We start from the raw sequence: 9,435 nt of genomic DNA on the forward strand, positions 1-9,435 counted from the left end.
GCTCATTTTGCTGAAGCAGATAGACCACCATTTTGAGAGACATAATATTACATTTCAAGAGAGCTTTTGTTCTCTCATCTTCTCATCTCTCTCATTCACTCTTATTCTATCTTGAGATATTCTAGCAAAGATTAAAAGGGCTTTTGTTCTTGCTTTAATCTTCATAGAGTTTTTGCTCTATTTTTTACTTGAGAGATTATAAAAGCTTACATTCTTCACTTATATCATCTTCTCTCATTCATATCATTTATAGAGTTTGAGCTTCACTTATATTCATATATACTCTAGTTGAGAGCTAAAGTTTGTACATCAATCTTTGAGAGATATTTCTTGTGAGTTTGCACTTGTATATCTATCTTGAGAGAGATTCAATCTTGTATTTCAATTACAATCTTTTCTACAAACTTGTAAGGGTTGGTGTGACCCAAAAGAAGCCTAGGAGAAGGGTGTTCTCCTAGCAAGGAAAAAAAGCAAGGTCTTGCTTCATGTAAAGGTTTGCTCTCCACCCGCAAGGAGAAGCTATATTGGATTGGGAAGTCTCAAGAGGGATCTTGAGCCGAGGAGTAGGAGTTTCCGAACCTCGCAAAAATCGCCGTGTTGTAGTTTGCAATTTCTCTTCCCTTTTCTCTTTTATAATTATGCTTTAATTGCTTATTCCATATCTTGATCTCATATCTTGATTATTGCATAATTACTTAAATTGTTGAATAGAAATTGTATTTCTATATATTGCGAAATTTGTCTATTGTTTGGCATTGACTCTATTCACCCCCCCTCTAGAGTCAATTCTTGGGCAACAATTGGTATCAGAGCCTAACTCTAATTAAAGGACTTAATCGTCTTAGAGTACAATCATGGCCAACAATGGTAGTATCACACACTTAAAAGGACAATCCAATGATCAACCTCATTGTTTTGATGGAAATGATTATATCTATTGGAAAATTAGAATGAAAGCCTTTCTAAAAAGTATGGATATTGATTTATGGAAAGTTATTGAAATTGGTAATCATATCCCAACCAAAGTTATTGAAGGGAATGAAAATCCTAAATCAAAAAGTGAATGGGATGAAAATGATCATAGATTAGTTCAATGTAATGCTTTAGCCACATGTTATCTTTATTGTGCATTAAGCAAAAATGAGTTCAACAAAATTATCTTTTGTAAAACGGCTAAAGAAATTTGGAACTCACTTGAATTAGCATATGGAGGATCAATTCGTGGTAAGGAATCATATATGCCTATGCTTATTGAAAAAGACGTGTCTTCCATCATAAATGAAAATGAATCAAGTAGTGAGATGCATTCTAGTTCTACTAACATTACTAATCATTTGAACTTTCTTAGTAGAACTTACTCTTCTTCCTATAGTGAAGAAAATGAAGCAACTCAAAAGATGAGTATAGTTCTCCAAGCGTCTAGCAGAGAAGCAAATGGCATCAAAGAGTTGGACAAACTTTGTCTCATGGCCAATGAAGATGAGGTAGATTCTAATCAGAAATTTTTTGATTTAGAAGCCTTTTATAATGAACTAGTTGATGCACACAATGAATTACTTGATGCATTTAAAGAGTTACAAAGTGTGCTAGAAAAGGTGCTTGTTAAATGTGCTTCATTTAAAAAGGAAAACCTTGATCTCTCTCAAAGACATGAAAAAGTTCAAATGGAAAATGACTCTCTGAAAAAGGAAAATCATTATCTTGTGCAAGAATTAGAAAAGATTCAAATTAAAATTGAGTCTTTAAAGAAAATCATTGATAATCAAAATGACATTTTAGTAAAGTGTACCAAAGAAAAGGAACACTTGAGTACTATGCCTAGTAATCAAAGAAGTGTCTTTTACAAAAATGAGATTGTATATGATCCTCATATTAAAGATGCATATTTATTGAAAAAGAGAAAGTTCTTAAATGATTCATTGGACAAAAGTTCTTTTCAATATCCTACATGCAATTATTTTGGACATATAATTCAAAATTGTCCATTTAGAAAGAGGATAAAGACTAAGAGGATTTGGGTTCCAAAAGGAACTTATGTTCCATTGCCTAACTTATATGGACCCAAAAAGATTTAGGTACCAAAAGGAGAATATGTAACCTTTCCTTGTAGGGTTACTTGATTTCATCTTCTTGATTAAAGGATTATGAAGGAAGCATCTCTCCTTGGAAGAACTCCAAAGGCAAGGTAATCGGTAAATGCTAAAGGATATTTTCATACTCAAAATTGCTTGTCTATATACTTCCATGATATGTTGAAATCATCTATGAGCATCAAAAATGAAAATGTATTCTATATGAAGAATCCTTGAAATGAGAATTATACTAGACCATTGAAGATGATGTGCATTATAGAATTTTTATCTTCTTGGTACAATTACTCATTATTTATGCAATTTGTCTTTATACATGCCCTCATTGATTGTAAAATAATTGTTCATGTATTACATTATTTGAAATTGCATTTGAAGATTTTCACTTGAATTCAAAGAAAATCACTTTAAAAAGTGTGAATCTTAAGAAGGAACTTACCTTCCCATGAGCTAACACTCTTTGAAAATGAAATTTATTTTTGGAAAGGAAAGCTCTTCTTTAATTGTTGAATCCTTCAAGGATTTCAAAAATGGGGCACTTAATTCATTTTTGCCTACTTAAGAAGAATCTTATTCTTCATATCAATTCTTAAATTTGATCATGGATAATGCACATGAATTACGTTATGATCCATTTATGAAATTATGCCTTCCACTCAATTGTTACTCATTTCATATACGTTCTTTGGATTGTATTTTGCCATAAGCATACATACATATGGAATTGACAAATGCACTAGCATGCAAAATGATTTAAATTAGCATGTTGAGTTAACATGAACTCTTCTAAGGATTAAAACTCCTTAAGCATCATAAAAATAAAATTCATATATCTATTTGACAATTTAGTCTCGGGAATAAGATTATTCAAATAACATTTTGTTCTAGCTTAGATGACAAATGTGATAATTCAAGTGTAATATGCATTTCTAAAAATCTTATTCAGCATTTAAGGTCAAAGCATATAGAAATTAGGTACCATTTTCTCAGGGATCATGTTTCTAAGGGCAACATTGATCTTATAGTTGTGAATACGAAAAACAATTGGGTGACATCTTCACAAAACCACTCCAAGAGGATAGATTTTGTTTACTCAGAAGGGAAATTGGTATGATCACAGAGCAGAATGTTATGCAGTGAAGTAGCTGTAGCAGAGCCGACTCTAATCTAAATAAGAGCCGCCTCTATAAAGAATAAGAGCCGGATCAACTCATTCAAGAGCCGCCTCTCCAACCTGCATCCAAGAAAATCACAAATTTCATGCTCTCGGCATCTCTAGAGCCGGATCAACAAAATTCATGAGCCGGCTCCCCAAACCTGCATACAAACATTATGTCTCGGGATCTCTCAAAAGCTCAAAAGAGCCGGCTCCAAAAACTAAGAGTCGGCTCCAATTTTCCTTGAGCCGGCTCCAATCAACTAAATCTCTTTATATTACTCTCGGCACTTCATCATGTGAGTTCTCACCTGAAATTTTAGAGAGCAAAACTGACTTGGGGCTTCATCTTGTTTTGAGCATTTCAATTGAAAGTGAGCTGAAATGAAGAACACTCGAGGGACCAAAGAAAGATATTTTTCTGAGTGTTTAATCTGCCAAGAGAGATGAATTTGATCTGCGTATAGCTCTAGCGTGCGTGTACAGTTTGAAGATGAATAGTAATGCTGATTGGTGCTGATTTTCTTGTGAAAAGAGAGGCTGAGGTGATTCAAATTTTGCTATGGACACTTCTAAAGGTTGAACAAGGTCTGAGCACACATAACTTGGTGATATACAACTGTTGGAGGGGTTTAGGACTACATATTGCAGCTGGTATTAATTTCTATATCTCAAACCTCAAGCTTTGGTTATTTTTTGGTTTAAGTTTCTGGAGCTGAGTATATATTGTCATAATCTTGCTATGCTATGATTTTTAAACATCTGAGCATGATTAAAATGTTGTTTTAAGGCTATGAATGTTGAGTTTTGAACTAAGGAGTGACCTACACTAGTTTTGTACCTTGAACCACACATGTTTTAGCTTGTAGTAGTTTTGCAAGGCTGGTTTGGATGTTGAAAATGCATTATATTACTGTGATTATTGTGCTACTCATTTGAGCATGAATATATAGTTAATATACACTTGAGAGAACCATAATCCAAAATTTTGAAGTGTTGAAAAACCAAAAATACCCTTATAACAGTGCTGTAGCAAAAATCTGGTATATATGCTGATTTTAGGCTTTATAGTGATGAAACCTTACTATAATCTGAGAGGCAATGATGTAAGCAAGTGTTATATGATGAAATTCAGCTGTGGGAGCTAAATTCAAGAAGGACCAGCCACGAAATTATAGATTTGCCCTCTAAAACCTAAAGGTAACAGGTGCAGCAAATTCACCTGCTGCAAGCTGTTGTTTGCTGCCATTTTTGTGCTATAAATTGTTGATTCATTGATCCTAAATTATGTCCAAGCTTCATTATAAGTGTATTTCATCTATGTCAAGCTGAGGGAACCTTTGACAAAAGAGAAGTTGACTATTTTACCCCTCAAACCATAAAGTTACAGGTGTAGCAAATTGCACCTGCTGTGAGTTATTATTTTTTTATTTTATTAGCTGCAGTGTTAAGCCCTTGTTGATATAATTTGTCTTAGCTATAGAAAAATTTTAATTCATTATTTTCAAGCTGAGGGAGTCCTTGGTTGTTGTAGTGTTTGTGTCTTCTAAGGCAGTGCTTGATAAAACTGAGATTTGTAGTTTTTGGTTCTAATAGTGCTGCTGTGAGCTTAATATATATCATACCTTGCTATATAATTTGTTCTGAATTTATAAGCAAGTGTATTTGGCATATTGAAGACTGGGGGAGCAGTGTTTGGGTGGTCCTAGAGGCTAAATTACAAACTTACCCTTGAGAGGTGAAGTTGAGGGTTTTGAAGAAGAAAAGGCTATTGTGCACTTATTTTGAAATACATTGCTTCATTGTTCAATTAGTTGCATAATTTTTGAATAATACATGATGTAAATGGAAGCATATTGATAGGGGGAGATTATTAGTAATCTCTTGTGAATGAATATTGCATGTTTTACTAAGCTTCATTGACTTATCTTGAAATTAACAAGCATGCTACAAAATGACTTTTTGGTCATTAGATTCATTCCTATGAACTTTCATGACTTTGATGATATTTCCCTTTTTCTTGAGGATATCAAATGTGAAGAAATATATTAGGGTAGAAGTAGTCTTGAGTTCTAAAATTTGCCTCTAAAAGGTTGTTTGCCTTTAGGCTTATTCTAGTTTATGTTTCATTTTTGTTTCATGTTTGATTATGTATACTTTTGTATATGACATGAACCTTAAATGATGATTCGAACTCATGTTGTCAATGAAATTGGCCTCTTATGATATAATTGTTTATATGTTTCATCCTAAAACATATTATAGTAACAACTACTACTGCCAATTCTTGATTATCATTACGTTACCATGTCAATTCTCTATGTTAAATGATCAATACTAAAAGAAGATGTTTTGACCTCCCACCTTTTTGAGATGCCAAAGGGGGAGAGAAATGTGATGTGTTAAATGATCTAAAATGATTTATGATATATCAAGCATGCCATTTTATAATGATATATCAAGCATGCCATTTTATAATGATATATCAAGCATGCCATTTTATAGTGATATATCAAGCATGCCATGTTCAATGAATGCACTTTGATAGGGGGAGCATTTTTCAAATGCTACTCCATTTGCTTATGAACACATCAATGTTTTGTCATCATCAAAAAGGGGGAGATTGTTGACCTTAAGGATTTCATCCAATGACAATCTAGGTGTTTTGATGATAACAAACCATTAATGGTGTTTAAGGACTAATGTTTACATTGAGTGTTATATAGATTATTCACATTCAAAGAATGACCTCAATGAAGCACCAAAGATCATTCAAAGTATTCCATTACTCAAGATCACATAAAGGAAAGAAATGGATACAATGAAGACATGAAGTTGCAAGGAACAAAATGCAATGTCCAAAGGTAGCTTGGACTTCAATGAGCAAGAAAGCAACTCAAAGGAAGAAAGAAAGCAATACTACCTCAAGCCTAAACGATCATGGACAATGCATGAAGAAAAGGGGTAGATAGGATGGTGACTGTTTTGGATTCAATGTCAAAGTATTTATGAATCCATTTGAAGCTCATATCTATAGGATCATGCATATTATCATCATTCACATATTCCTATATCCTTAGTAATAGACTTTGCACTTCATTCATAGATATTGTCATATGAAGTCTTTGCTAAGAAAGGGTCAGTTCAAGCTTGTATAAGCTTTGAAAGAACTCACAACCTAAGCTAGAAATGCTAGGACCATGCACATTAATCATAAGATTTACTTTGGTGTCTAGAAAGAAAAGGAAAAGGCATTGAATTTTATATTTCATCTTTAAAGCCTTTATTGCCATAATTTGGTAAATGACTCTAGGACACAATGCACTTGAAATTTAACATCTTCATATGTCCCTAGACTCCTAGAAATAGGCCTTGAACTAAATTGAATCATTCATCAAAGTCCTAGGTGCTAGAAAAATGAATATCTCAAAAGAAGCAATTTTCAGCCTAGAAAATTTCCAGACCAGCTTGCACTCAAAATGCTATAACTATTTGTGTAGTTGGAATTTTTACATAAGGCCAGTGGAATTAGAAATCTGACTTCGAGCCCTTAAGTTTAGACTCAAATTTCACCTAAATTGGATTAAAAATGACTGAGATATGAGCTTCACAAAATACATGATTCTGCTCTGCGAAAATTCTAACCAGGTTGCACTTAAATAGCCATAACTTCTTCTGTGTTTGGAATTTTTGAGCAAGGGCAGTGGATTTAGAAAGCTGACTTCAAGGCAATAAATTTAGACTTAAATTTCACCTCATTTGGAGTTTCATGGACTAAGTTATGTCCATTTGAAGTCATGCCATTTTCTGTCAAAATCCAAAACAAGGTGTTGCCTCCATAAAAACTAAAGCAAGCACATTTTATCAATTGGAGCCGCCTCCCATTTTTATTGGAGCCGCCTCTTTGCACTCTAGTAGCCAAATTGTGTGTCATAGAATGCATTTTGTGAATTGGAGCCGCCTCCCAGTTATTGGAGCCGCCTCCCATTTATTGGAGCCTCCTCCAATTTTTTGTAGAGCCGGCTCTTCTAAGTTATTTGAATCTACAACGGCACTTTTCTGCATTTAAGTCTTCCAACTACTTCTAACAGACATATTAAGCTACGGCTGTCTATATAAGGAAGGCTCATTTTGCTGAAGCAGATAGACCACCATTTTGAGAGACATAATATTACATTTCAAGAGAGCTTTTGTTCTCTCATCTTCTCATCTCTCTCATTCACTCTTATTCTATCTTGAGAGATTCTAGCAAAGATTAAAAGGGCTTTTGCTCTTGCTTTAATCTTCATAGAGTTTTTGCTCTATTTTTTACTTGAGAGATTATAAAAGCTTACATTCTTCACTTATATCATCTTCTCTCATTCATATCATTTATAGAGTTTGAGCTTCACTTATATTCATATATACTCTAGTTGAGAGCTAAAGTTTGTACATCAATCTTTGAGAGATATTTCTTGTGAGCTTGCACTTGTATATCTATCTTGAGAGAGATTCAATCTTGTATTTCAATTACAATCTTTTCTACAAACTTGTAAGGGTTGGTGTGACCCAAAAGAAGCCTAGGAGAAGGGTGTTCTCCTAGCAAGGAAAAGAAGCAAGGTCTTGCTTCATGTAAAGGTTTGCTCTCCACCCGCAAGGAGAAGCTATATTGGATTGGGAAGTCTCAAGAGGGATCTTGAGCCGAGGAGTAGGAGTTTCCGAACCTCGCAAAAATCGCCGTGTTGTAGTTTGTAATTTCTCTTCCCTTTTCTCTTTTATAATTATGCTTTAATTGCTTATTCCATATCTTGATCTCATATCTTGATTATTGCATAATTACTTAAATTGTTGAATAGAAATTGTATTTCTATATATTGCGAAATTTGTCCATTGTTTGGCATTGACTCTATTCACCCCCCCTCTAGAGTCAATTCTTGGGCAACACCTTGGTTTTGAAGTGAAGGTGGAATATACTTCCCTTGAAAACCGCCTTGGGAAGGGTTTGAACCCTCTCCTTGGTTTTTCCAAGAGAAATTCAGATGATTCCTTTAACTTAGATTATAGTGAGAACCATAAGGATTGTTCCCTTGGTTCACAAAAGTTGCATTGACTTGTTCATTGGGTTCATTTTGGACTTGTCCGTGAGGACAATGAGAAGTAGAATGAAGAGCACTATAACAAGTCATACATGTTTCATTTGATGCACGTTGAGAATGGTTAGGGAAGGAAGATACTTGGTTCGCCAAGGTTTGGTAAATCAAAAATTGATCAAACCTTTGAGATAAAGACTTCATTTCGGCGGCTATTTCATTTGAATGGTCGACTTGATGTAAGCCAACACTCTTCCTACCTTGTGAATTTCTACCATTCTTGGATGATAGTATTCTATGGAAAGAATTTTCACTCATGCTCTCATAAAGATGCCACACGTCATCCTCATGCCTGTCAATGTATTAGCCACCCATGGAAGCATCAACCATACCCTTATAGTTGTCCGATAAACTCTCAAAGAAATATTGAACTAATTGCCATTTAGGCATGCCATGATGTGGACACTTCCTAAGTAATTCATTAAAGCGTTCCCATGCCTCATGAAATGTTTCTCCATTCCCATGTGAAAATTCTCGAATTGAGGTTCTCATGGCATTGGTCTTAGAAACCGGATAGTACTTCTTCAAGAACTCTTGTTGCATTTCTACCCAAGAAGTGATTAAAAAAGGCCTAAGATTGTTAAACCAATACTTTGCCTTGTCTTTTAAGGTGAATGGAAAAAGTTTTAGTCTTAAAACCTTTTCTGGCATGTCCGTATATTTTACGGTGGAACATACTTCAAGAAACTCATCCAAATGCTTGTAAGGTTCTTCACTTGGAAGTCCATGATAGTTAGGAAGCATTTGAATGATTTGTGGCTTAATTTCATAATGATGTGCTCTAAATGGAGGTAATTGGATGCATGTAGGTGCATTATACTCATTAGGCATATAATGGTCTCTTAAAACAAGAGGTGGATTAGCTACTTGAGGTGTAAGATGAACACCTTGGTTTTGAATTCCTTGATTGATGATGGGAGGTTGTGGAGCATACATTGGCCTTGGCATTCCATGTGGAACTTGGCCTTATTGTTATAGTGGTTGGTGAATGAATGGCCTAGGTATGCCTAATGGTACTTGTATGTTCTCATTGTGCACATTGGGATGAAGGATACCTTGT

General features: G+C 34.5%; 1 pseudogene; it reads left to right on the top strand.

Annotated features, from left to right (window-relative positions):
- Positions 1-8,763: 8,763 nt before the first annotated feature.
- LOC132267762 (small nucleolar RNA R71) lies at positions 8,764-8,862 on the top strand (annotated as a pseudogene).
- Positions 8,863-9,435: the final 573 nt, after the last annotated feature.

The sequence above is a fragment of the Cornus florida genome, unplaced genomic scaffold, assembly GCF_030987335.1.
Source record: "Cornus florida cultivar Cherokee Brave unplaced genomic scaffold, ASM3098733v1 CherokeeBrave_3.0.0_Hap2_Chr07, whole genome shotgun sequence".
Taxonomy (NCBI): Eukaryota; Viridiplantae; Streptophyta; class Magnoliopsida; order Cornales; family Cornaceae; genus Cornus; species Cornus florida.